The sequence below is a fragment of the Cyrtonyx montezumae genome, unplaced genomic scaffold, assembly GCF_038088225.1.
Source record: "Cyrtonyx montezumae isolate F1298 unplaced genomic scaffold, pur_monq_1.0 scaffold_6, whole genome shotgun sequence".
NCBI lineage: Eukaryota > Metazoa > Chordata > Aves > Galliformes > Odontophoridae > Cyrtonyx > Cyrtonyx montezumae.
In genome coordinates this window covers 16,722,195-16,748,481 of record NW_027072067.1, presented here as the reverse complement: position 1 = coordinate 16,748,481, position 26,287 = coordinate 16,722,195, and the positions used below count along the sequence as shown (strand labels likewise).

At 42.4% G+C, this 26,287-nt stretch overlaps 1 protein-coding gene across 4 annotated transcripts in view; it reads right to left on the bottom strand.

Moving 5' to 3' along the window:
• Window positions 1-15,453, bottom strand: part of CHL1 (cell adhesion molecule L1 like) — a 64,198-nt gene extending 48,745 nt beyond the window's left edge. The window contains exon 1 of one of the 4 annotated variants that reach the window (XM_065749410.1): window positions 15,337-15,453. The gene's annotated coding sequence lies outside the window, so the exon portion shown is untranslated. Of the gene's footprint in view, window positions 1-15,125; window positions 15,164-15,336 lie in introns of those variants that run through there. The other 3 variants (XM_065749406.1, XM_065749409.1, XM_065749408.1) reach the window with 3 other exon arrangements.
• Window positions 15,454-26,287: the final 10,834 nt, after the last annotated feature.

The window sequence follows — 26,287 nt, the reverse complement described above, 5'->3', positions numbered from 1 at the left end:
GAGAATAGCCCTCATTATTTTAAGCACTTAGAACCAAGAAAATACAGAAAATTAACAGTTACGAGGGACCCAGAGGGACAGAGCTGGACAGGGACCTGCAAGGGGCACAAACCCAGCTTTGGGAGCATGAGGACACCAGGGCAGATCCCAGGACAAACTTGGTCCTTCTCTGAGTGGGAACCAGTCCAAGCCTTTACACTTTATTTCTTCCACCCTGCTTCTTGTTCTACTATGGCAGAAATCTCTTTTTTTTTCCCCCACAGGAAAATCTGGATTTATGACAGTGTATTTGAGCTGTACAAACCCCATCCTGCAACATAAATTGCTTTCCTAAATGCTCTGCAAACTTCTGAGAGATCTACAATGATTTAATTAGCTAGATTTTATGGTACCTAAAGTAGAATTAAAAAACATCCTACTGCAATTTCAGATTATATTCCTCCATTGTATTATACAGTACAATTTACATGATACTTGTAACAAGCACCATAAAACAAGATTCCCAGCTTCATGCAAGCACAGGTTTACAGATGTAACTGCAATCCAGCAGCCTGCACATGCTGCATCTCCTTTTCTCAAAGGTGTGGCCATACATTCATTTAGTTCTTGTTAATCACTGGAATCAGAGAAACTATCCCAGCCCCAGTAGGTGATGCTGTACAGGAAGGACAAGTGCAACAGCCAGCTAAAACTTCAACTGTTCTCAGAGGATTTTGCCATTTTTTCCCCTTCCACTTGACATACTACATTCCCCTAAATGAGTTTACCATATTTCTGGCTGAAACTAGTTTTATGTTAATTGAAATTTTCATCAGTGATTAGCATTTCAGCTCATAGGTCAAGCATGAAGCACAAAACAAAGTACAGTAGCAGTGGGGCTGAATGACTGGAAATGACAGCGTGTCAACTGTGCACCAAGGGACTGAGAGCAGGTTGCAGTCTGTTTTCAGATGAGACTGCTAGCAACAGCCTCCTCAAGGGGAGGCGACGCAAACCCTCCTGATTGCAAAATGAACTTGCACAGTGAAGGCACTCTCTTTTGTGCACTCATTCTTGCCGTTTCAAAGCAGAAAGCAATAGGAAAATCACGAGCTTTCTTGCACTAAGAGCACCTTACAGCGGAGCAATACTTCCAGGAGGAGCCTCACCTAGATGTCCAGCTCCAACCAGCATCAGCTGTGGCTCAGCAGGCTTTCACAGCACAGAGCTGGGTTTGCTTGAGAGCTCCCCGTGCTCGCAGCATGGTGACAACATGAACAGGAAAAGGGATATTTAACTGCAAGCAAACTAGCCCTATGAGCAACAGCGAGCAGCTATCCCTCCTAAAGGCAAAGGAGAACTGAACTGAAGCCGAAACAGGTCTCCTTTCACATCATGCATTCCTGTGTCTTCCTGCTTTCTTCCATCTTGCTGAAAATTAAAGTACGACATCAATTAGCATGCACTCAGAAAACCCTGCCTGAATTCCATTAAGTTGCATGAAATTGTGAAGAAAATCTTAATGTTAAGCATCCACCTTGCAAAACTGTGGCCTTCATTACCCATTCTGCCCATTACACGATATTCTGCAGAACAAGTGTGACTTCTGCTCACCAGCCTGTCTGCAGATGTCGTGCACTAATCAAGTACACGTGCACTGGGAAAAAGTGCTTTCCACACTGCACACGAAAACTGTATCGTACACTTTGAGCACAGCTTCTATAGCACCACATGATGTCCTTTTTCTGGAGGAGATGAAGAAATCACAAATTCCATCAGTCACGTTGCTTTTCAGCTCATTTGTATGGCACGCATGGATAGATCCACCTCATTACTCGGCAGTCCTTGCCCATAACTCACATCCCGTTATGCGCCATAGAAATGCTGATCAGAAGACAGGTCGCAAAGTCACAGAGAAAAGTCCCCTATTAAAAAGCCAAGCACTACACAAGGCCTTTCATGCACTTAACCCTCCAGTGCATCTTTCCTTCCTCCTTCGGGCTTCCCCACTGCTTTCTCTGAGCCTACACAAGCCCTTAGAGCATGGGAAACCCAACAGCTGCACTTCACCACTCCCAGGTCCAAGCTTTAACAGCTCTACCCATTCTGTATTAACACCCCTCCCTGCTCCTGGGACCTTCTACTTGTCCAGCACAATTGGTGCATCCATTACACTCATCTTCTTGGGGCAAACAGCATCTTTTATGACACAGTTGAGCTGCATCGGGAAGCCTAAGGGATGCTCCTGGGTAGTAGGGGAGAAATGCTGACCTACTACAAATAGTACTTCATGTTAAGTAAATAACATGAATCCTTTAGAGGTGCAGGCCACAGTACACCAGGTCAAGAAGGAGCAAAGAGCTCACCGAGTCTGATGCTGAATACAGAAACCTGCCCAGGGCATGAGGCCAAAGCAGCTGCCAGCTCCAGAGCTGAGCTGCTGCATTTATTTTGTCAGCAAAAGCAGGAAAGGAGCAGATCTTCCAGCTACTGCACTCTGCTTTATTCCACTCTGCAAAACAGTCAGTGGAGGCCTTCCTCATTAGATCTAGCAGGAGCTGCAGGTGATGTGCTACTGCTGGACACCCTCCTCTCATTGCTTTGGCAGCAGTAATACTCCCAGAGCCCATGGATACCCCAAACTGCAAACAGGCACTAATGACTGCTAAGGGCATTGCAATGGGAAACTGAAAACTGCTTTTGCAATTACAGCCCGTGCCCTTTGAGCTTTTCCCTCCTCTCTCTTTCTCCTTCTTTTATTTAGCTGCAGTTATTTAAAGCCCAGATCTCTGTTTAAGCAGCTGCCACAACCAGGCAGCTCAAGAAGCTCTCCTAATTAAATATTTGCTGCTGTGCAAGTTTTCTCTCCCCTTCCTGCTGTCCTCCTGGACAACGTTTGCTCCTGCAGAGATAACAGGTCTGCTGAGCACCCTCAGTCCCGCAGCTGAAGCACCCCAAATGATGCAATGTCTCCACAAAAATTAAATTTTATGATAAGCACCTTGTCATTTGCTATCAAAGAGAGCCATCAATAATAAGGAAAAGAAATCAAACTTGCTTGGATTTAATAACGATTATTAAATTATATCATTTACATAATTAGACTTTAGTAATAACTACGGACTATGGCATCGCTCTTTTATGGCATGGAAAATTGGCAGAGTGCTTCACAAAGCAATAAAACTTCTTTTTTTTTTCTTCCCTTCTATTCCCTTTCTCATCTGTAACTGCAAATATTAAGTTGACCAGGTAAGTGATGCCAGACCACAACAGCTACCGAGGTCTGCATACAGGACAGGAATGGAGATGGGTATCACGAGATGAATAAAAGAATTCTTGAGAAAAGTGAATTTCAAGCAGCTTTCTCAGACATTTCACCCTAGGAATTTCTCCTTAGCCAGCAGAGCAGGATCCTGGGCACAGCCAGCTGCAGCAGCACAGTGGGATGCTGTGTGCCCTCAGCCAGGAGCAGAGCGTGGTGGATTTCCCCTCCTGCCCGCACTCCCAGCAGAGCATCTCAGGAGCAGCGTGCAGTGCTGAACACACCACTGGAGCTGAATGTGCCCGGGGGAAGGCAGCTGGTGGCAGAGGGTCACAGAGCAGAGCTGTCCTGACTCATCCTTGTGTGGTCCACGCATGACTCAGACTTATAACAGCGGCGTCAACTCGGTGTGAAGCCCCCATTCATCAGACCCTATTTGACATCTGCGGTAGGACAGGAAAAGGAATAACAATTAAATGCTTGTTGAGCGTGGATGCTCGCAGCCCTCCTGCACACAGACATGAGAGTAGGTTGGAACTGAAGGGGTGCAGCGCCGCGGAACTGAAGAAATCAAGACAAGACTTGGATAATGAGAAGGAGATGGAGAGAGAGAGATTTTGGGGAGAAGGAAACAGCAAAAAAAGGACATGAGGAAATTGGAGCAGACACCAACAAGCATGGTACAGCCATGCGGGGCCACAAAGCAGCTGCTGTCAGATGTAGATGAGAGAGGGAACAGCTCCTGGGAGAGCACTGATGCTGTCAGAGCAGCAGGAATGCAGATGAGATCAGGTTGGTGCAGGGCAGAGACAGACAGGGCAGGGCTCAGGGACTGCCAGAGTAGGAATGCCCTGAGGAGGGAATGAAAGCAGCACTGCATCACGGAGCACCGGGGGATACTGAGGTGGTGACAGCAGCTGAAGCAATGGGAGAGCAGCGTGGCAAGCACAACACCCAAGGGGGAATATCCAAACTGCTCCATCTCTCCCAGCGTCTCTATGTGATGCAAGATTATTACAGAAAGACTAACAGCAGCAAGCAAACTTCATCTATGTTTATTTATACACATGAAATACACATTTGTATATAAAATGAGAAGCACTGCAGAATAAAACATTGTGCAAGTGGCTCAGTTGCATCAGTGCATGCGCACAGGAGGACTTTGATCTGTGCTTTGAGGTCAGGAGAGACTTTCCTGGCTGACATCACCTGCACAGGCATAAACCAACCAACAAACCAACCTGATCTTTTGTTTCTATAGGAAACGTTGAATTCTGCTTGCGTGTACCAAATCTCTTCCCGGTTTGTGGGAGAGATCAGTAAAGCAAAGCAAGACTGGTTGGAGTCAGACAAAAAAAAACCTTTGAGGGGTGGGGTGTGGCATTAAAATGATATATATGGTTTTAAAAATGTTTCCAAATACCTACAATACAGTGTTTCCTGAGAGAGAGAGAGAAAGGTAATGCCTGAAATCCCTCCCTGCACCTCTAATTTACTCTCCAGTAAACCCAGTCCACTGGTACCAGGCAAGTAAATGCAAACAAACAATTCTTTTTGTTTAAGGGACAGGCTCCATCTCCAGCTGTTGGGCTGGAAGCCCCAAAGCAAGGACAAATGAGTTCCCTCCTTCAGAGCTATCACCTTCTGCAGCTGCTAACCTTAAATTACATTTAAAGCAATCTTGTGGGGCACAAAGCTGACTGCTTTCACACCCAAAAAATCAGTGTTTTCCCTAAATACTTGCAGCTTGTATAATCTGGGACAAGTTTGGGCGCTCCAGGTGTTTGGGAGTGGCCCTCTATGGCTGCTCCATCAGCTCTGGGGCTGCAGCCAGGAGGACCCACCCAGACGCTGCCTGTTATCTCCAGCTCTGCTTCTCAGGGCAACAGAAAACACACAGAAAATAATCAGACTGGCACAGAGCCTGGCTCCTGTTTCTCGAGCTGATGAATGTGTAGACAGCACCAGAGAGCTTCAGATGTCCCCGTGCAAAGCAGGCTGGGTCTAATTCAAGCCCTTGACATGACAGCTCAGCATCCCAGAAAAGCTGCAGGTGAAGCACACACCTGAAGAACTCAGCTCCAGTGCCTGCACAATGGTTTCACATTCACCCCAGAGCTGCCCACTGCAGTTTGCTGCTCTCAGCAGCTCTTTCACAACGAATAGCCAGGAGTACATCTTCACATTTCATCACCAGAACAGCACCACCTTAGCTCCAAGGCTTCGCAGAACTCAGTGCTGACTCCAAACCCATGACCTTAATACCATCCCAAAGCCCTTGCAGTCCTCTCCAGCAGTGGAGCTCCTCACAGTACCCAAAGCCCTCCATCCTCTCTGTCTAAACAGCTCTGCCTCTACTCCCAAACCACATAAAATCTTAAAGCATCTATCAGCTGTTCCCCCTCCCTCCTGCCCTCCCAGCAGCCATACTGGGAGCACCAGAACACTGGGATGGAGTCAGAGCAACACTGAGCTGTGGGAAATTACCCACCAGTTGGGGAAAAACCAGCTACCACAGAGCATATCATCAGCAAAACATGGGATGGATACTTGCAATTCCAAAGCACAGAAAGCTTTTATTTTTTTTTTTAAATGCTTTTATAGTCTCATCTGTATTTTCTTTAACACTAATATTTTTGCTATGCTGCCCAGTAGTTGCATTTTATGGCTCAGCCAGAACTTCATGACGTACAAAGTTCTGCAGTATAAAGTCAAGCTCTGTGGTAAAATCAAGCAAACACTTGTACAATTATAAGCCCAGGAGATTTCATAACACATCACAGAATTAACAACCTGTCAGTAAACCATATATCGCTTGATCTGCAATAGCTCCATCTCCAGAGAGGATCCCCACTCCACCTGTGAGGATGACAACACAGCACAGCGGGGCAGTTATCATACACCAATTCTAGTCCCCACCTTATCTCAAAACATTTCTTTCTGAAGAATTCAAGTGCAATTTGCTTCCACTTTCTCTTCAAGAAGGCAGTTTGCAAAGCCTCTAGATTGAGAAAACGAGGTTCTACTTAACAGAAACACAATCCCAATGAGAAACGAGAGGCAGCTTCCCCACCTCTTGTGACTGGCCACTGAAATCACTACCACTTTTCTTTCACTACAGAGCAACTGTTTCTAAAGGACCAGCTCCATGTAAAGGCGATGGATTCTTAGCTGAAAATGAGTGTCCTAGCACGCAGTGAGGTTGAAGGTGAGCAGAGCAGCTCCAGCTGCAGACACATTACCAAAGCCATCGCTCTGCAGGGCTCATTATACACACTGACAATTATTGTGATTAAATACAAGCCAAGAGCTACCACATCTACTACTGAAAACTTAATGATTGAGAAGAGCTCAAAAGATTTCAGGAAAAAATACAGAATAACTATTTTTAAATATTACTTGCTAGGCTACTCAATGGCACCAAGGTTACAAGCAATCTATACAAGGAGTATTTGAGCTCTGCAATGAACTGCTCAAGCAGCTGCTGCCTTCAGCTCAGAGGTGAGCACTTTTTCCCATTTGCTAAAGGGGTTTCCTGCAAAATTTGCCTCATGGGCTCAGCACTAAAAAACGTAAGTGTACAGAGGTGTACAGCCTGGATCAACGCCCAGCTCCTTATTTCATCCTGCTTATAAATCTGATGCTGATTCTAAGCCTATTGGGTGCAAGGGTGATGCACTGTAACTGCATCTCTGTACAGAGCTGACCTTATCATTTGTGTACTGGTTTCTGACAGCAAATGACTAATTTTTACCATGCAGACCTTAATACACAACTGTCTGCCACAAGATGTAAAAACAATCCATGCTGTAAGAGTCTATTAATATGTATTAAAAGTCACACTGCAGCTGACAGAAAACATTACCGTACACGAACATAAAAAATACGACTATTATATTTAAAATTTTCCACTAATCATGCACCATTGATTTTCTCAATGTGAGTTTATAATTTAAACCTTTAACTGTTTCCCAGCAACATCATCAGGTCGAGATTTCTGATAGATGGGGAGCCAAGAAAACTCATTACAGTTACAAGAAAAAAAAAAAAGGAAATAGGAACTCTGCTCTTGAAAAAAAAAATAATAAAAGAATGATAGTAAAAATAAAATGTTTTTTTGCAAAAAATAAAAGTGAGAAATAACACGCATCTGGCTTCCCCCACTTTGCCATATTCTATTGGACATAATGCTAGCATGGCATAAAGCACAAATCCACACAGAAGGGCAGCAATGCCCAGCAGACAGATGTCTGTGACAGGCAATATACAGCAGAACAGGCAGACTGGAGGGACTTTTGTGTCCATCACAGGGCTGGTCCTGGGAAATCAGACATCAGATCCAACCCACCAGTGCAGCTTTGCCTTCTGCAAAGGGCAGGGAACAGCCCCCAAGTCGTTTCACTCACAGCTTTAAGCCCTTTGTTCACCTCATTTTATTTATAACTGCAGAACTCAAGATGCCAAACCCTGAGAGCCTCTGAAGCCCAGCACAGGAGCAGAGGTCCCAGCTCTCTCCAGAAACAGTTCCCTCCAGGGGAGGAAGCCCTTCAGGCATTACATGTGATTGAGATCAGGATTTCAAGGGATTGGGAGGCTCTATTCACATTAATATCATATCCAATCTCAGTGCACGGTCTCTGGCAGTAATTTGAAAATCCCAGAGTGGGTTTTTGGTTTTTATCTTCTTGGCTTGTGTATTCTCCCCACACAGTGAGGAAGCAGATCCACTTATTAAAGCATTTGTTCAACTTGCTAAGCTGTCTTCTCTCCCCCCCCCCCCCCCCCCCCCCACACCACCTCTGATCTACTTCATGTGAATTTTAATCAGCACTATAACACGGCACATCCACACTGAAATGCTCACTGTGCCTCCCTCATCACCCCCCAAAAAACAAAATAAAAATACAGCTCAGGATAGAAAGTTGAGAACAATATTCTAAAATTGTTCATCAAATATCTAATATCTTACATTTTCTCTTCCAGAGATTCCTATCCCTTCCCTGACTGATCCCTTTACTCATTTCCAAACCATTGATGACCTCTTCACATAACTGCCTTGAAAACAATCCTAAGGGAGTGAGCAGAGTTCATCCCCTGCTGTGTAGATGCTCAAGCACAGAGGAGATATTTTTAATGAGCAAACATGGCACAAAGATTTCATATAGGTGGACTACCTGAAACCATTCTGTGCATATGCAAGCTCCTGGAGCTCCCCATCACCTCAGGCACGTGTGTAGGGAGATACACATAGGTGAGGTTACAGCAGTGGACTCCTACAGCTCACTTGTCATCACCAGAAAGACTTGATTTCAAAAGCAGTGAGGCAAGAGCACCCTAGTGCACCCCTGCTCATCTCCACTCCCCTACAATCAGCCGTGTTTCTGAGGCCAGGTGACAGCACTCAACACAAGGACAGCCAGGGTGGTTGAGCTGGAAGAGCTCTCATGAGCACCTCTCATGACCACAGGTCATGGCATGCTGAGATGGGAGCACTGCTCTTAGAGAAATCACACCATTTCCTTCAGCATCCCTCTCCAAAGGAAACTTTCCTAGAAAAAGAAAAAAATCAATGTACAGGAGAGGGCTGCTGAGTTTCCACCTTCTCATCTCTTCCAGACCTCCCCATGATTAACAGTGCCTTCTGCAGCACCAGCACAGAGCTTTTAAACTGCTTGCTCCTCTCCTTTCTGTCACGCTGTGATCAATCTTCTGCCTCTTTTAATTATCTCAACAAGCCCTTCTTGGAGGACTTGCTTTCTAGTCTATAGATGCTTCCAAATCTAATGCAGAAGATTAAGTAAATGATACAAGTAATTAAGATATTCTATTAATCTAATTATCATTTAAATCCAATTCTTCATGTTATACATCCAAATCTTGATTTCTTATTCTACAATACTCAATTAACATTTTTAGCACATAAACCCATTATAAAATAAAGACATGAAAAACTGTTAATTTTTACTAGGCAGTCTCTCCCTGATGTCACACCTTGCACAGAGATGGTCCTGACTCCAAATGCTGGAGCTCTAGAGGTCAGAGCATTCGCAGCGCAGCACTGTGGGCTTTGCAAGGAGTACACATTTGTGACATGAGCTCTAGCAAATAACACATTATTTACAGAAAAACTCAGATGGTTTTAAACAAGTGCCAGGAGATAGAAGAACACAAATGTAAGCAAAACCCTGGAAATCTCTGGATCCTCTCACGACTCTCATCTTGTTTTCAAGACAGATGTATTTTCGCTGCCTGAACCTCAGAGGTTAGAGCTACCTGCAAAATTAATGTATGGGTAAGAGCCCAGACTACTAAAAGATGCTTCCTTCTCATTTGTCTGTTATTCCAAGGTTACTTGGAGCAGCTTTGTGCCCTGTTTCCTTCAGTGACCACGTACTAACTATATTTCCAAAGCGGTTCAAGCATTACTGCATTCAGCCAACCCAGCGTGCCATTTTCTACTCACATCACTTCAGAACACTCAAGTTAGTTCAGCCAAAGCCTTTCAGCTCTTTCCTGTATCTCCCTGGCATCTGTTTCTTTGGCAATAGCCATTCTGACCTGCAATTCTCAGCTGACTGAGACAACTCACTACATCTCGCCCATCCTGACACCTCTCACAGCCTCCCCCAGACACGGCACTCCTTGCTCTGTTGGCAAAGAATAGCTCCCAAAGCATAGAAATTAAGCCACTCTAAATATGAATAGTCCAAAAACCAAAATAAATGCATCCCGAAGGAACAGATTTAATTGTAGATTGAAAAAACTTTTCCCTGAACGTTTGTAAAAATGCAGGTAACACACACAGAATGCTTTCCATGTCCTTTGACTCACAGAACACAAGCCAGCGTTGGAGTGGGTTAAAGAAATCCATTACATCAGGAGGTAGACTCAGAGTTATCACTAGTATGCCTCCAGATAGAAAGGTGATACTGTGATTAATTTCAATCCACCCGAATGTTAATAATTAAACATCATTCATGCCCCAGCTCATTTGAATTATTAATACTTGATTATCTATTAATTGATTGTATTATTTTTTCATCAAGTGCTGGAGCTTCTCTCTAGAACTATTTCTGTTCCTGCTCTTTCACAACACCCTGAAATCACCAAGGTAGTAAACTCACCAAGTGGTGAGCATTTAGCATTGGTACCTCATCTGTGTCAGAAACTGGAGTCGTGAGGAAGTCCATTTGTAAAGAAAATACCTTTCATTCCAAGGCTATTATCAGCAGTGACAGCTTAATTTTCGTACATTTTCATGCATTCAGTGTACTACTGCATATGGACAAAATTCAGGCCATCAGAGGAAAGCAATCATCTTCTAAAGGCCAACATCTGCTGTGTTGCAGCTCACAGTACAAACTTAACAGTTTCCTCTTGGCAGCAAAATATTTAAATGCACAGAAAGCAAAATGTGCAGTTTTTTCAAGGGAGATCAGTATAGATTTCTCTTTAACGTGGACAGGGGAAACTTAATACTTGAATATACCCAGATGCAATACAACATAAAACCATAAGATTGTAGTATGTATATCATAGCTTCAGTGCTACCAACTGCATTTAGGTTATTAAAATGAAACTTGTCTTCTGATCATTGCATTCAGCAGAGTACAAGATATGAACCAAAAAGGACAATGGACTCTCATGGCATTAAGGGCAATACTGGGAGGTCAGCATGGAAACATGCTGCAAACATGTATATAGCATTCCCATACAATTTAAAATACGAAATACTGATTAATCAAATCAGAATGAGAGAATTCAGGATGGAAAGTTGCATGAAAATTGGCTTTCAAGGATGAAGGACTGAGAGATTCATCCACACAGTGACACGTTGCACAAGCAGAAACCATGAGGGAATGAAAAGGATCAGAAACAACACTGGGATGACCTTTGTGCTCACAAATTAAAGTGGGACATGAAGAAAGCAATAAAGATTTTTCTTTTAACTTACAGCATATTAAAAACTTAATGACATGCAATTCAGAGAAATAATGAATATTTAAATTTAGCTCATATTAGAAAACTTATTAATGCTTTATTTTGTCATCCCTAATGAAACGAGAAAGTATGGTAGTGATTCTTAATGACATACAGTATACAAGAAAGATTGCTGGATGTAATGCACACATGAACCAGCACTCCTCCTACACTCAAAAAGTGCCTACGAATGTGGAGCGGGACCTCAGAAAACCATAGTGTGGGTTACAAGTCTCAAGCTTGTCCTTGTCACTGCAGTCCTCTGCTTTCCTGGGTCATTCTGGTGCTATCCTAGCTAAGGATATGGAGTAGAGACAAAATTCAGACCCCAGCTTTGGCAGACTTCTCAGAGGACCTTAAGAACCTACTAAAACTTCTTGTGTCCATCTTCTCTATTCATTCTTTCAGTAGCAATAGTGAAAAAAGTCCTCCAGCAATCCTTTTCTCCTGCTTCCCCACAGAGCTTTTCTAACAGATAGAATCACATTCACAGTGCTGATATTTCTCAGTCAGCTCAATTTGCTTCTCCTTGACCTTAAGTAAAACATTACATAGCAAAACTGGAAACCACGACTCCTCATCACCCCTGAAGGCCTGCACCAAGTTCATCCTGCAGAGGGAACAATCCAGGGCCATGCAGATTGGGAAGCCTGGAGATAAATCCAAGTTTCTGATAAGAAGAATTTTAGTTGGGTTCAGCCAATAGAAGTTCTCCTGCAGTGCCATACTTCATACTGCCATACTTAAATCATTTATTACACGGCAGGACATGTGTGCAGATCTACTTTGCATATACCATTACTCACCAAGAGCATTTAGTACTAAGGCCTTCTGGAGAGGGCATTATGAAGGATTATGGACTAAATTGGCCAAAGTTGTCCCTGGAGAACATGGCTGCTTTGGTGCAGGAGAGAGACACAGCTGCTGCTGGGGCTGAAGATAAATAAGTCAGGAAGGGCCAAGTCAAAGAGTGAAAGCTTTCAACATTGGATTCTCTACCAACTGCATCAGTGACTAATCCCTAATAAATTGAACTATTTGGAATAACGTACTTGTGATCAATATTTGCTTTACTCAAATGTATAGCATATTCTGAAGTTTTTCTCCTAAACCTGGTTCAATTTTGTTTCCTATTGTTAAAAAAAACTGTTCTATTTTGCTTAGAAATAGTTGCATTATATCAGTAGCCTAATTAACACATCATGCTTATTATTCGAGCTCAGTCTTACAATAATCAACTACAAAAAAATCTTCCACAGGATCCCAGTACGTGCTGTGCAGTGCACCTCTAGTTTTCAACGGATGTGTATCAATCCAATTTGTTCCTGTTATCATAGAAACACCTTTTTTGGAAAATTAAGGAAGATAAATGAAGAGAACATTTTCTCTACAAATAGCATGTTTGTTTCTTTATCTTCACATGCTTTCCCACTGCACACCTTTGAGGCACAGAATACAGAGCAATTCTCAAACACAAAGTTTCTGTATTTAATCTAAACTAAGCTCTAGATCCAATCTGATAACAAATTGCTGGAATGTAAGCATTCATATTTACTAAATGCTGCATGATTATGACTTTTAGCTATGTAATTACAGTGTGATAGTATTCACTTATGCTTCAGAACAGATTTTTTCTACTACTCTATACACAGAGCACACCTGATACTTTTATACATGATCAGTTTGTTTGGCCTTTGGCTAGAAATTAAAGTCAATTCTTTCAAACCATTTTTTCCTTTGAAAACAGTTTCTACTGGGCAAATTGAAGAGCACTTTCTAGTTGGAAAGGTGGCTGCAAACAGGTCTTTCATATGCTTCTGAGGACTCTGATATAGGTAGATAAAATGAATATATTCAGATCTTACTTCTGAATTGGCCATCAGCTTGTCCTCCTTCCACAGGAAGGAACTGTACAAACGAGGCTGAGCTTTCCACACCACAGATTTGATGGTTCTTTCTGCCCTCACCCAACACAAATAATTGCCTTTTACTTCATGCAGCAGCCAGCAACTGTGCTTGTATCCTAGAGAAAGGATAAGAAAATCCCACATTTCCCTCTGTAAGCACACATTTAATTGACTCTGTGCACAGTTCATGGTGAGGGGGCTGAAACCCATGGATTCAGTCACTGTTTCCTCAAATACTTTTCCTTTTTTTTCCAAATGCAGAAGTCAGTCGTTCTATCAAGAAGACTTAAAACTTGCTTTCTGAATGCAGCAATGCAAAAAATCCTAAACACACCAATGCTTGCAGAAAATAAGGTGAATTCTCTTAGAAAAATAAATAAATCAAACTTGTAGTCACTGAATTCCTCCCTCATCTTTTGGGGATGTTTGCTTTCAGCTTCCCAACCTTCCGCAGATAAATGGAGAGGAGCCATTGATTTAATGGCACAGAAATATCTCTGTTAAAATGAAAACCTACACATGTCAGCATGGGGCATTTAAAAGATAATTTTATCCTTCTACATCTTGTTATCCAAATGGAGAAATGTCAGCAGCTTATTAAAAGCTGATGGGAAAGCTGAAAGACTCATTAGACCACGTTTACAGTATGAGAACATGCAAAACTGAATATTTTCCAGGATCATTAAAACAAGACTTAATTACACAATTCAGGTTTATCCGTGTCACCCAATGTCACAATACTGCAAGATGGATGATGAGGGTAAAAGGCAAAAAATCCTCAGCATCCGCATTTAGCACTACAGCAGTATCTGCATTATTCATCATCACTCATGCAATGACAGATCCTAAATAATTAGTATTACTCATATTAATTAAGTTACGCAATTCCCTCACCTTGAAGAGGATTTGTAAAGAAGTGCACACTAATAACACTGCCCAACAGTGCCATGAGTGCCAGCTGCACACACCTCCAGCTTCTACATACCATCAAACACGTGGGTTTTACTGAGAGTTTTACTGTGCTTGCTTATTTCCTCCCCTGCCCCCATCTTGTACATTTTTCTTTCTGCTAATTTTCCTTCAGCTGTCACAGACATGAAAATTTGCTCCCTTCTTACCAAGACAGATTTCTGTTTCATCTTGAGATACAAGCCCTGAAGCATTCCTGAATTAACGAGGGAAGGAATTTACCTGAGGCAAAATTACTCTGCTCGTATTTTGTAAAAGAAAATATTGGTTTACCACTGCAAAACATGCACACACCTGTGGAACACACAAACACACTCAACTTAAAGACCTGGATTTCAAGGTGGAAGACAGACAAGAGTAGAAGTCACCTTGCCAGAAAGCAAAGGAATCAATGCCTACAGATAGCATCGATCCTGCTGCTGTAAATAGAATGTTCCCCTGCAGTTTTTCCCCCCCAGTCTCAATGCCTTATACAAATTGTAAAATGTCACAGCATTTTTTTTTAAATCCCAACACACCTAATAGCAGATACCATGCTAACTCGTATTATTTTCCACACAGTGTCATAGTGTGTACTGACAATCAAGGCAAAATACAATATTTGCTGACACACACATTCATTACCCAGCACATCCTATTATCGCAGCCCATTTTCTTGTACCTGCATCTCAAACCAAGCAATCAACAAGCACTGGTTACTGGGGAACAAAGGCAGCTCTACCAGCTATGCACTGGTTGAACTTTTGCTACTTGCACTCTGCCCTGTCAGTGCTTTGAGATACAAAGGGGCACCATGCACATGGATGCACTTGGAGCTCCCCACTGGGGGAGGTACAGCAGGGAAGAGCAGGTCTGTAGAGAGGGACAAAAAATCTGGGCTAAACTTTTGAGAATACTGACCTAACAGGAACAAAATATCTCATCTTACAACCAAAATGTGCAGTAAACTAGGCTGTGTCACACAAAGCAACAAAGAGTTTGCATGGAAAAAGCACATGGAAAGTCACACCTTGGTATGAAATACTGACTACAATCCACACATCAAAGGATCACAAACATCTCAGCAGAAGGAGCTCACAAATCCCAGTGTTTCTTGAGCTCTGCCCCATGCATCATCACTGGCACCTAGAGACAAGAAAGCAATATTCCACATATGATCCTGGTGACTCAAGCATCCAATCAGCTGTTAACACCCAAGCCCTGCTTTAAATCAGCTTTAAATAAACTCAAATCTCAAACCTTCTAGTGACGAGTGCCCAGGTTCCTCCTCCTGCTCGGGACGGCCACACAAGGCTGATGTCTGCTCCCTCCCTCCTGCCTTGCCCTGAGCTGCTGCAACAGCACTGCCTTTGCAGCACGGAGAAGTCTCTACAAGAAATCATTGCTACCTCAGAGAATTTAAGCCGATGCTCCGCAGACGCAATGAATGGCCATTTGAGCAGTGAGTCATCCTTCCTCACATCCTTTTAAGGAACTTGGCGTTATTTTAAAGGCGTGTTTCTTAATACTTAGTTTTGCAATTTTCAGGGTGATGGATCCACATGGCAGCAGAGCCACGCTTGTCAGGGGAAAGTATTCAGCACTGTATTTGCTCATATACAGTACTTGCAAAACCTAATCTACAGGATATTTGAGTTTATCCTCCTGCCTGCTATTTAGTGACCTCCTAGAAGTCAATTGAACTTGAAATATTTTAAATTCCATCCTGCATTACAGTTGAGTAAATTGCATTTTTAAATTTTTAAAATGGATCCCAAAATCCAGCTTATTTCCATCTTCAAATGTCACTGCGATCTCAGGCTTTCCCGAGGTCTTCCTTTTCCCACTGTCCACAGAAAATGCCAACATCTGCACTTGCTTTTCAAGAAAGGCTTCTAGTAGAACCAGCTTCAGACTGGGACAGTTGGACAAACAACCCAGCACTGCTTCCTGCAGTGCTTAATTATCTAAAACTCCCCCAGTACAATCATTTTCAGCAGGTACATGCCAGGCTTGCTGGCTGCTAGCACAGCTTCTGCTGGACCAATGTGAAATGCCCTTCTAGCACACATTTACCTACACTGGAAGCATCCAGGCTGTAAATCTGCATTACAGAGACAGCCAAGCTCCTTTCAGAGAGATCTCAGGATTCACCAGAACACACTCTACCAATTTACGACTATGGCACACTTCTCCTTTTAATTAAGTTTTCACTTAGTAAATTATGTTAGATTATTCTAAGTTCTCTAGTGAATGTCAGGCTGCACCTGGCTGTGGCACACCAGCAAATTGCTGGCTCTGAGCAGCCGACTTGAGATAATACCTGCCAGTATTTTTAGGCCTCTTTTCAAATGGGAAACTGAGCTGCAGATGGGTGAAAGCATTGGAATTGAAAATGGAAAAAAGCAAGTGAGTCACAGATATCTGACAATCTGTCTACCACCAACCACTGGAAATAGGAAGAACAGAGCTATAATCCCCCATCAAAAACAAGACGATGTTATGTCCTCTGCTGAAACATTGAGTAGATGATATTTATTTCTGACATATATATATATATATGATCTGTGAGGACAACTCACATGAAGAAGCTAAATCAATTACATTAATAACTTTGGACTGAAAACCATTCTCCGCAGTTCTACTGACCTACATTAAAACACTCTTAACTTTATGCAGCAAAAAAATCCAAATAATCCAATTCTTTTAACCTTTCATCTAAAAATACTACTTCCTACTTCTTACTATTTTCCACTGAAAAGCAATCTTTCCCCCACGCCCTAGATTTCAGGTAACACTGTGCTTATTCCCTGCCCCGTGGTACCATCACTTCCCAGTGATGCTCAACGCAGCTGTGGGATTCTGTGCTGCATTTTCCTCCTAGAAACAGCACTCTGAAATGACAGGTCCCTCATTTTGGAAGTGTGAGAATGACTTGGAACAGAAAACGGGGCGAAGAGAGGCTGAAGCTCAAGTTAATCCCTGCACTGAAGCAACCTTTTCTGATTTTTAATACATCATGCAAGAGGGAAAAATAAAGTTTCGGGCTTGGGCATTGCCAACAAGCCACAGGGAGCCCAAAGGCTACAGCTTAAAAGGAGAACTTCAAAAAACATGTCAAAAGCATTAGCAGTTTACAAGGAGACAAAAGGTGATGTTTGCATTCAAGCCCATTTGCTAAGGAAAGCATTTAATAATGAGTGGCTTCAGGAGCTGGCCACGGTTATTCTCAGTTGCAAAGCAAGCAACAAACAAGAAGTTCTGCAAGCACTTTCCTGTGCCTGTCCCAGGACCTCCACAAAGCCCACAGTGGGATACCACTGCTGCACAGCACGACCTGGGATGCATTGCCCCAGCAGTGGGATGCACCCCCACCAACATGCCCCAAGGGCCATCGGTGCCCCCACTGCACTCCCTCCAGGGAACCACCCATGGATAAAGCCTCTGGTGTAAACCCATCGGAGAGAAACAATAATCCTGTGTAATGAGCAGAATTTCTCCCCCACCTCCCCAAAGAATAATATTTTTATATTATAAATAAAAAATAAAAATAAAAAATAATTCAGGGGATAAATGCTGGAATAGATTGGTTTGATGAGAACTTTTTCCCTCTTGCCAGAGAAATAAATGACATTTCCTAGAACAGCTTGTTGAAGAAATGAGGGGTTGTTTTTTGCTTTTTTTTTTTTAAACACTTCTGCAGTCTCTCCCATCTATCCAGATCCCTCAGTCACTGGCACTTGGGGAATTTTCAAAGGAAAAGTCTCAAACTAACACCTCTACTGAGAAAAAAAAAAAAAAAAGTACTTTGGAAATGTTTGAGAGTAGCTGAATGGCAAATCCCAATATATTCACTGGCAAGCCAGCCAGCCTGAATGTAATCCAGGCTGGGAGTAACCCAGCATTATCTCCTGTCAGTTGGAGAGGACAGAAATTGCCTGAGCACTGCCCCACGCAGAGCAATGGGGGATGCAAGTCAGTAGGAAACCAAGTTAAGTGTTTAGGTTCAGAGGTTACAGAATACCTTGCTTTGTTAGAAAAGCTCAGTTTTACATCACCTGGAGAGAATTATTTCCCTGTAATTTCGGGCTGCATGGGTATTATTAACTTCTTTTAACTCAAATCTGTTTTGTGGAGAGAAAAACCAAAGCCGGTTACTGAAAAGAACCATGCTGCAGGGACAGAGCAGGTCAACAGACAAGATCATTTTCACCATTAATTTATAGGATTTCTACTCTTCTTAGGTCTTCTGAAGGCAATAAGCATTTAGGGTAGGTATGAAACGTCCTTCAAAAGGTTTATCCCCCAGCAAGTATTTTGACCATAACTACCATGCAGCAACAAAGACTTACTCTAATTCAAAACTCAATCATTAAGCAGAAAGCAGCCGGTGGGAAAGCAGCTCTTTGGTACTCTAAGAGGTTTCATAGCCATCCCATCTGCAGCCTGCCATTTGTTCGTTCATTTCCAAATGACAGATTATGAGCACAGACAGTGTCCCTTTGTTCTGTGTGTGGCACATTGCGAACACAACACGGGGTCCCCTATTCGTGTCCATCCCTCACCCCATGGGACCTGCCATGACCTGCAGCTGATGCAAGCCCACAACAAGTGTTTATCTTGCAGCACCCTCTCCTGAGCTCCTACAGCAGCTCCTACAGCAGCAGCCCTGCCAGGCTTTCTTCAGCATTTGTCAGGGCTCTGACCCTCGTCAGATGCAGGAGGATCCTGAGCATCTGGCAGGTGTCTGCATGTGCCATGCAGCAGATTTCAGAAAGCAACCCTTTGGAAAAAGCATTCCTATTAAATCTGGAGGAGCAAGGACAGTTCTTGGATTTAGTGAGCTAGCATCACTTAGGGCTCTCTCTTAGCAAATGTATAAGGAAATAATCTCCTTGTAGTGAACTCGTGTGGCAATTGGCTTTGCCCTTTCTGCATGCTAATAATAAATTTCATCCAAATTACTTTGAGCAGCACGTAGATGAAATACTTTACTGAGCCCAAGCCCTGAATGCAAGGACAAAACAGCAACTACAGACGTGAAAAAAGGCACATCAGACCCTGCAATAGGAAGTTTGTATGTTTGTTTTTTCCCTTTTTTTAAACCAGATTCTGACTCAATCAAGGATTTTCTGGAAAAACACAAACCTTGGCAGGGAAGCTAATAGAAGAAAATGACTTTTTTGCTCCAAACAGGTAGCAGTGAATAAATATGCAAAGTGAGATATCTTGAGGAGATATCTGCTCCACGGTAATGCCGTCGCTATGCAGCCAAGGAAGACAGCACAGCCACGTAAACAGATTACCAGGCCCCAGCTGTCAGCACAATTGAACAACAATCTATCTTATAGATCCATAGGAATAATTTCCACTGCAGCAGTTTTTGAGTTAGCATGACAGGATGGGTTTAGAGGAGCTATCTCAATGGCACAGCAGCATGTGAAGAAAATTCCTAAGTAATCTGTCACATTTCTGTCAAGACACATTCAGGACTACATATCATTCTGTTACACATCAGATTTGAGGAAATGGAGTTGCAACGACTTCCAAGGTTAAGCTTTAAGAAGTCAATTTGGTCAGCTGAGGCATCATTCCATGAGTCCACTCCATGTGCACAGGTGGCACAGAGACCAAGAGCCACACAGGTGTACACTGAGCATCCTTACCCCACAATGCAGGTGGCTGAGGGGCAAGGAGCAGTCTGCCCAAGTGAATATTTGAATGTACAGGCATTTGCCCATTACTACCCTAAGTGCTTCTTGCACATGGGAGACAAGCACTTCACAAAGCACATGGGATTTGGGAATAAAGAGGCAGGGCTGAGCCTAACACGAGCTGGCACACTGACACTGCCCACGTCAGCTCGGGGCGATCCCCACGTGGGGTTTGTTCTTTTCTGGAGAAATGTCACTTTTGGTTAATGCCATCAAGGCTGAAGCAGGGTGTCACACAAGCAGCTTTCAGATCGTCAGGAAACAAGGCCACTTCTCACTTTTTTTTTTTTACAGACTGAAAGGGTTACCGATCCCTCAGGACAAGATATCTGCAGTAACAGTAATAATTTGGGTCACAGAGCCTAGCTCTCTAAGCAATCACTTTGCTTTTCATATTTTTCATCTTGGTTACCACAAACAAAATTCAGATAAAATTATGATTCCATATTTCAGTCTGATTACCTCCACATATTTATTAACATACTTTTAATAGCATTTAATCTGAAAAGTTTAGAGTACCAGAGGGTAAGGGATGTTCAAATGCTGTCGCTATGTTAGAAACGGGAAAAAGGAATATGATTCAGTCTGGATTTAGTGTATTGGAAGACCCAGGAACAAATGGTCAAACAATGGAATTAAGAACCCAGAGGAATACAATGACAAAAGAAACAGGCAAAGTCTATTTGTGAAGAGCTAAGCATGTGAACCCAATCATTTCTCTCCCTCCCTTTTATGTAAGGATAATCACACTGTCATAAGAGGAGCTATATACCTTGTGATGAAAGTATTCTACTGCAATAAGAATAAACACAGTCATAGAGAAACTTTCCCCTGTCCGCTTCCAAACAGATGGAAAACACCAGTGCATCTCCACAGGGGACTGAATTTGACCCAGTTATTTGTGAATGACTTTGGTAGCACAAAGATACAGTATGGAGGAGCATCAAGCCCTGGGGAGAATAGCACCAGCATACCAAGCAATCTCAGCATGCAGCAAAAGCATCAAAACTCATGAAGATAATGAAGGAAAAACAGTACACAAAGTTCAGTCTATTTTGGAAATAAATGCCAAGCTGAAGACGTGCTTTGTAAGGTAGGCAGCACTAGTGAGAACACAGAGGTTACGAAGAATTAAACCTAAACGTGAGTCAGCAATGTGAGTCTGTGCCAGAGAGACAAGTGGTGGTTTGAGAAACGCTAACAGATGTTAACCACAGGACATGGAAGGTAATTATTCATATCAGGTTTAGAAAGCATGACCTAGAAAGAAGGGTATTTGCTCAATCCATGAATAGTGAGGCCAAAATGCAGACGTGAAGGCCATCTTTCAATATAAAACATGCTTTAATTAAAATCATGATTGTATTTCATGAGCATGAGAAGTAACTGCTTTAACACACATTAAGGAAAATTAAGGAAAGATGAGACTAAAACTATGAGTTGTACTGAAAGTTAATCATTTCAGTAAGTTCTCTCCAAGGAAGCTGTTGGGACGATCACTGGAAGGCTGCAAGGTCACCTCAATGACCCTTTAAGCTCACGGGTCAGATTTGCATTCCAGCACTTTTGCTGCCAAAAACACCCGAGAAATATCTTACATTATCTCCTCTGGAACAAAATGAGGGGGAAATAATCATTTGGCACAACTGAGCACAGCTGCTCAGCGTATGTCTTATTAAAATTCACATTAAATACTTGTAAGGCAGGTCACCTACGGACAATCAGCTGTCATACTTCAGAGTTTGCAATGATTCTGTCCATAAAGACACTTTTCGTCCCAGTTCTGCTAGCTTTCCCAAGAATCACATCCAAATATAACCAAAATAGTAAAACCTACCTCATCACAGCTCTGCTTAGCATCCCTATATATGCTGGTTTCCTAACATGGTCTGTCTTCCAGAATAATCCATTCAGGAGGAAGAGAGTGGCACGCAATACAGTTTCTCCACTGCAGTACTTTATGTCACATATACTTATTCATTTTCCTTAAACTTACCATGTATTTGGTAGTCCTGGATGGTACATCCCAGGACAGCTTATTTCAGCATCAAAACTGAATTTTATATTTCAGTTTACTGAACTAATGCATGAGCTTCGCTGATGCTGAATTGTATTTCTGTTATTTTATTAACTCATTTATATGAAACTGAACCACAGTCTCAAAGTCTATTTTCTCTATGTCTCCATATATATAGTAATTTAGTAGATATATTTGAAATAGGAGAAATAACAGAAGTAGAATTTTGCACAATTATAGCTAGTAGCACACTCAATAAGATGTAGTTAATAATAAATAGTAACATTATATAAAGAAATGCCATCAGAAAGTTGATTTTACACAGCATATTAGAGACTTGATGGCTCAGGAGATTGGTAATAGAATAAAAAGCCTTTTATCTCAAGGTCATCAATTCAAATACAAGTCAGACTGATAGCAACTGAAAGCCATTTGATGAGAGCGTTAATGAGCCAAGTCTCGTCTCTAAACATTTAAGAATAGCCATAACATTTAGCCCTTTCTCCTGCCTCTGACAGCAGTCAATACAGAAATCGTATGGAGGCACAGCACATGTCTGGCTGGTGGAGCCTATTCCCCTCGTTACACGCTGCCAGCCCCAGGCTATTGCTACTTCAGCAGTTTCCTAGCAGGTACCTATTTGTTCTGTTCCAAAATTCAAAATCCTCAGTGCTGCCAACGGTGTCTTTTATTGCTTGGAGGGCTGAAAAACAGAACTGGGCTTTCAGCTCCCTGCACAACCACTTCAGGTGATACATGAGCAACGCTCTGGTCATTTGAAGGAGCCATAACAATTGGACACACTAATAGATTACCTTTTTGGATACTTTACTGTGTTGGTTTTTTTCCTGTTTTGTATCTAAGACAGCAATGTACCGTAGCAAGGCAATGCACTGGGAAAGAAAAGAATCCCAGTGCCAACTAGAGCAACTGCTCAGCTACCCTCTGGTCAGCCAGCAAACAAAGCAAGCCACGCACTGTGCAGCTTCACAGGCAAACTCAACTTCTTCTGGAATAAAACCCCAATATGACTTCCTTTGTTCCAGTAAAACACCTAAATAATTGACTAATGGTTATAGGATTAACATGATGCAATGCACTGATAAGAAAATCCCTGATGATATTCTTTCCTCTGAATTGTTTTGCTGATCAAGTTTTAAATATTTTCATATACACACTCACAGCTCCATGGGCAAAGGTCCATGTTTGCATATGCAAACTGACTATCCCAGAACATCTACAAGTACCTGCTGACAAGTATAAATAGGGACATCCAGAAGCATCACTGTGTGTGCCATGTGCAGTCAAAGGATGTGTTTTCATTATGATCTGTATTTGAAACCCACTGATTTCTTTCTGAACTAAGGCACAAGCTCACCAAGTATCTCCCAGTCAAAATTATTCCAAAATCCTAAAAACTTCCAACCTCAGCAGAAGTGCCCAGGATTAGGAGGGCTGCTTTGCTTCTCAGAAGTGGCTAATGGATTAATTTTAAAGGTGATTGAGTGCCTAAAGATGCCGTTTACAATCAGCATGGGTTACAACGTCTGGGTAATCAATTCCCTTAATGCAGTTTCCCCCAGCACAGCATAGGTACCTAATAACAATCACAGAGCCAGCTCTGGTGCAGGGCAGGTAGTGGAAATCCCACTTTTTGGGCAGTCTATATTATCTCCAGAACTTCCCACAGAGCACAGGAATGGCTTCATCACACCACAGAGTACCTCTTCCTCATCTGCAGCTCCGGCAGAGAGAAGGTGTTCATGATAAATACAAGCATGAGCCTTACCCAAAAGATTCAACATCATGGAAGCTCCCCATATGACAAAAGCAGTATGAATTCCTGGACCCACCACCCCAGCCACACGTATCCCACCAGTGCTGTTTGGCCCATAGTGCCGATAGCCAACTTGAATTTTGCCTCGCAAGTGGTCAGGGCTGAACCTACTCCAACTGACAAAGGATAAAGGTGGAGATTGCCTCGTAGCAGCAAAGAGGAACCTCCCAGCCTGTCACACTTATCCCACATCTGTCTAGAAGTCTGGCAGGAGTACAGAAATTTGAATTTAAGTGGATTTCAGAGTGTGGAGAACTCCCGAATCCATCAGTTGAGGTCATTAGCTCATGTGACACACCTCGCTGAAGTCAATTTTCAGAGATAAGCGTGTGACAACCTGATTGGAGAAACTCTCCCGTAATGTATTATTAATTCATTTATTATTACAGTTATTATAATCTTTATGTGGGGCGCTGAAGCTCAATTTGTTCTACTGCAGCTAAAGCTTTTAATGAGCCCTTTCTTCTCCTCAGGACAGGAGCTTCATTCAGAAGCTCTATGGCTTTTAGCAAGTAGAAAATGACACGACGGTGTGCCCAATTTACAAAGGCAGCTTCACACACTGTGCCCTGGATTTTACATGCAAACAATGAGACTTTCAAACTGCAAAGCATGCCCTACAATGTAATGGACTCACTGATTCTAAATATAGGAAGGCCTATAAGCAAACGTATCACGATTCAGTGAAACCTTAATGGCAATTCCTCTAGCTGAGGAAAAAAAAATGTTTAAATAAAAAGGTCCTGCGTAAATGCACGTATCTGTGGGGCAGATGTGGTATCATGTATTAACTTTACTCTCAGCCCTAACTGAATAGCTCTGGGTTCATCCCTTGGTCACGGGGCTGATCCCAGACAGGCACTGGCTGAGCTAGGGAAAAGGACAGAGCCCACAGAGCAGTGGCAAAGCTGTGAGCCACAAAGGGAGGAGAGCAGTACACTTCCCAAACATGCACATCTCTGACGTGTGGAGTCAAGCACACAGCTGGCAAGAAAGGCTGCATCGCTCAGAGACCTTCCCTGCTCAGAGAGAAGGTCACAGACAACAATCTGCTCCAGTTTATACTCAGAATCTTACGCCTACACTTCCAGTATTTCCCCTTTGAAATGGAGAAACCCAGCTCATGTGATAGCCTCATGGAAAATACTGGAGGAAATATTTTTTTTTTTTATTTAGGGGGAAAAAAAAGCCACGTGTTTTTGGGGGTTATGTAAGAATTATCAAGCAAATTACCCCACCAAAAAAAAAAAAAAAAAAGCAGAGGAAACCTTTATTCTCTTCGCTCATGCAGACCTACAAAACAAGCAGCCTTCACAGGGTGACCTTTCCAGATGGTTGGTCTTGAAAGAGAAACTTTCTAAGCTAACTTATGGACTGACAAAGTGAGCTCCTGTTAGAGCTTCTCCTAAGGAAGAAGGAATCAAAACACAATCAGATTTTATAAAAGGCACACGGCATCTGATCCCCACTGCTTGATTTGTTGAGGTCTATCAGAATTCAGTAAATTATTCTCCATCTGAAGCTACCACTGGATGCAAACAAAAATAAATACAACAACGATACAAGAACAAAAATTTCCTTATTAAAGTTAGAGCAGCATGCTCAAGGACCCCATATATCAGCAAGTTGATGATACACAAAATGAAATTCAGCAGCAGATACGGTGTTTCCCACCTTGCCCTCTGCAACAGTAAAGGGGAGGGAGAAGAATAAAGGAAACAGCAAAAAACAAACTGCTCAGCTCCTTCTCTATTTCCTCAACACACCAAAAAGAAACTTTAGGGAAGGGCAAGGTGCAGGCAACAACACACAGTCATGATCACCACCACTGGAAAGCAGGAAGGAAGATCTGATTGGAATTTCTCAGGATAATTACATCACTTTTTCCAACAGGTTGAAAAAGCAAATGGATTTGAAAGGCTTTTCCAAACAAAACCACAAATTCCTTATCCACGAGAAGCTACTACAGGACAAAGCCCAGCTTGGGGCTTGGCTGTATATAATATTATGTATATATATAAACACATGGAATTATTATACAGAATGTACAATTACACAATTACTTTTATGCTACTACAGCAAGCATGTTAAAGAGAAAAAGTATCCAACAGGGATGTAATACTTACAGTGACTTAAACTGTTACCATCCAGAAATAAAGATGAAAGAACAATTCTCCCTTCATCAGCACTTGGTCAACTTGCAGTTCATACCTGAATCATTCTCCCCACCTTACTGCATCTAGAGGGAAAGACAAACACATGAGTTGTCGTACACTGCATTCATCTAAAAATAGCATCTTTATCTGTGCCTCTCCTTTGTTTTCATTTTTCCCATCTAAATCACAGAGTTCGATCTCATCCCCTTTGCCCTCCACTTAGCTGGAAAAAGATGGGACTTCCCACTTCAAACGACAGAAGCAGCATACCACATGGAACAGAAAAATGGGCTGAAGTTTGAAGATCTGATTTAATTCTCGATCTGAATCATGACCTTGGAATGAGGCACTTATCTGTGGTTCTGTTTCCCCTCTTTCTTTGCCTTTCCTTGTGTCCTTAGATTACAGCTTCCTAAAGCCTACTAAGTGTTTATATAGTACCAACCAGGTAAGGGTCAGCATTCACAGGAACCACCAGATAACAGAA